This window comes from Pogona vitticeps, chromosome 1 (assembly GCF_051106095.1).
Source record: "Pogona vitticeps strain Pit_001003342236 chromosome 1, PviZW2.1, whole genome shotgun sequence".
In the NCBI taxonomy this organism is placed as follows: domain Eukaryota; kingdom Metazoa; phylum Chordata; class Lepidosauria; order Squamata; family Agamidae; genus Pogona; species Pogona vitticeps.
Window position 1 is genome coordinate 251,195,684 of NC_135783.1, and position 2,795 is coordinate 251,198,478.

Genomic DNA, 2,795 nt, shown 5'->3' on the forward strand with positions numbered 1-2,795 from the left:
CGACCCTCGGTGGGTTTTCCAGGAAAGTGAGGAATTCAAGGAGTGGTTTTACCAGTCCCTTCCCCCCTCCCCCCAGTTTCCATGGCAAAATGAGAGGCTCAAACCCACGTCGCCTGAGTCCTGTGTATCCACAACCCCACATTGGGCACCCAAGCGTTGACTTATATGAAGAGCAATGGATTCAATGAGTCTCTTCATAGGTGCGACGTGGAGGAGGGCCCTGTCTCAGGGTGCAGCTCCACTGTTGAAATGAATGGAGAAATCGACTGGGGTTTCTTGAAGCTGATTTAAAGCCATGTGGTTTTTTTTGGGGGGGGGGATGTGCTTCCTCTTGGGACAGCTTTCAGTCCATTTGTAAGCTGTGTAATACTGTATATCACTCCTGGGAACTATACAGGCTTTGAAATTGTTGCATTTTAAACCAATTTACACCTTGGCACTCCAGTCCCAATTTTTCTGGATCCTTCATCATGTCCAAAAGCCATGTTCTTTTAAAAATTATTTTTGATATTTACTTTAATATGTTTTAATGTATCTCAATGTAGCATACTGCTAGATCAATGTTACAGAATGGGAGAAAAGTAAGAGTTTGGACTACAACGTATCCTACCATCCAAACTCAGTGATCCCGGCACCCAGTACTCAGCCCAAAAAAAAAAAATTAAAAAAAAATCTGCTTAGTTGTGTATCACATAAGCTTTGTTTTGGCTATATAGTTCGAATGTTTGAAATCAAAGCTTTCATCCTGTATCTTCATATGGGTATTATTTTTTGTTTCCTGCTATCCCTGTGATATATCTCCAGCAGTGCACAAAGTACACTACGCCAGCACATCCACCTGCACCCATACAGAGCAGCAGTTTACTGTTATGGAATTGTCACTTAATTGTAAACCAAAAGGTGCTTGTTTTAAAAGATACAGCAGATCTTGAGTAACAGACGAGATGCCACATTCAGAATTACACACAATCGCTGAAGAAGGCACACCATATCCAAGCCCAGGAAAGAGCACAACTCAATTGCCCACATTTCAGGTGGATTTATTTCCTAAAGAACAAAATATTATGAATTCATAGAACTCTGAAATTTAAAAATTCAAGAATATATCTTCATAGATACATGAGAATGCATTATTTCTTTTACAGTCCAATAATGAGACATGACTACGCAAAAGCCTTTGACTGTGTGGATCACAACAAAATATGGCAAGTCCTTAAAGAAATGGGAGTGCCTGACTACCTTATCTATCTCCTGAGAAACCTATACGTGGGACAGGAAGCAACAGTTAGAACTGGATATGGAACAACTAATTGGTTCAAAATTGGGAAAGGAGTACAACAAGGCTGTATATTGTCTCCCTGCTTATTTAACTTATATGCAGAATACATCATGCGGAAGGCTGGACTGGAGAAATCCCAAACCGGAATTAAGATTGCCAGAAGAAATATCAACAACCTCAGATATGCAGATGATACCACTCTGATGGCCAGAATGTGAGGAGGAATTAAAGAACCTCATAATGAGGGTGAAAGAGGAGAGTGCAAAAAATGGTCTGAAGCTCAACATCAAAAAAAATAAGATCATGGCCACTGGTGACCCATCACCTCCTGGGAAATAGAAGGGGAAGATATGGAGGCAGTGGGATGACAAAGGATGAGATGGATGGACAGTGTCATCAAAGCTACCAACATGAATTTGACCCAAGTCCAGGAGGCAGTGGAAGACAGGAGGGCCTGACATGCTCTGGTTCATGGGGTCCCGAAGGGTCGGACATGACTTAACAACTAAAGAACAACAATGAGACATGTAGAAACAACTAAGTGTGACTGCGGTTCCAGCAAAGAACAAAGTATTGCAGCCCTGCAGGAAAATCGGATGGGACAAATGTTTAGGGTTACAGTGTTAATGTGTACACTTTTTCCTCCAACAGCACTGGGATTAGGGACACCAGACTCTCTCCCCCTCCCCATGTAGTTAAAAGACCCGTGTATGATTCTTATGCCCGCCTCCAACGTAACTGCAGCCTCTAAGTATTGGGAGGGGAGAATGGAAGCGTGATATCTTCCCCGCCCCATTGAGCCGTGTGCTGCTATAACGTCCTGTGAGCCTCCTGGCATGTCCCAGCACCTTCCTGGATGCCATGCCAGGAGAAGAGGCCATCCACACCACCAACCATAGCGGCCTCGGTAAGTCTGAAACCCACCTCTCTCCAGCCACTTCCTGAAGATGAATAGCAGCACAGTGTTTATTGAATATTTATTTCTTGACTATTTCTTTGTTTATTGAAAAACATCTGTGTATAACCAAAATAGTGCTGCTTGAACTTGTGCTATTCAAGGGAAAAGTGTAGTTTCTTCTGCAAGAGAAATGGAAAAATGGATGAAATGTGTCAAGGAATCCACCTAGGACTGCTGGTCCAACAATCTGGCTGTGATATCTAAACACACATATTACTGTAAAATTATAAATAGATTTTTTTCAAGATGCTATTTTAATTCTGATCCAGGTGGATAAAAGAAACTGCACTAGTTCTTTTTATGGAATGTCCTGTCCGCTAGGTTTTTGGGAAATCAAGAGGAACAGTAAAGATAAGATCAGGGTCAGAAGAGTTGAATTTGCACATCCTTCGTTTCCTAAACTCACAGAGGCTTCCAATCGTCATTGTTGTTAAGTCATGTCCAACTCTCCGTGACACCATGGACCAGAGCACGCCAGGCCCTCCTGTCTTCCACTGCCTCCCGGAGTTGTGTCAATTTCATGTTGGTTGCTTCGCAGACACTGTCCAACCATCTCAT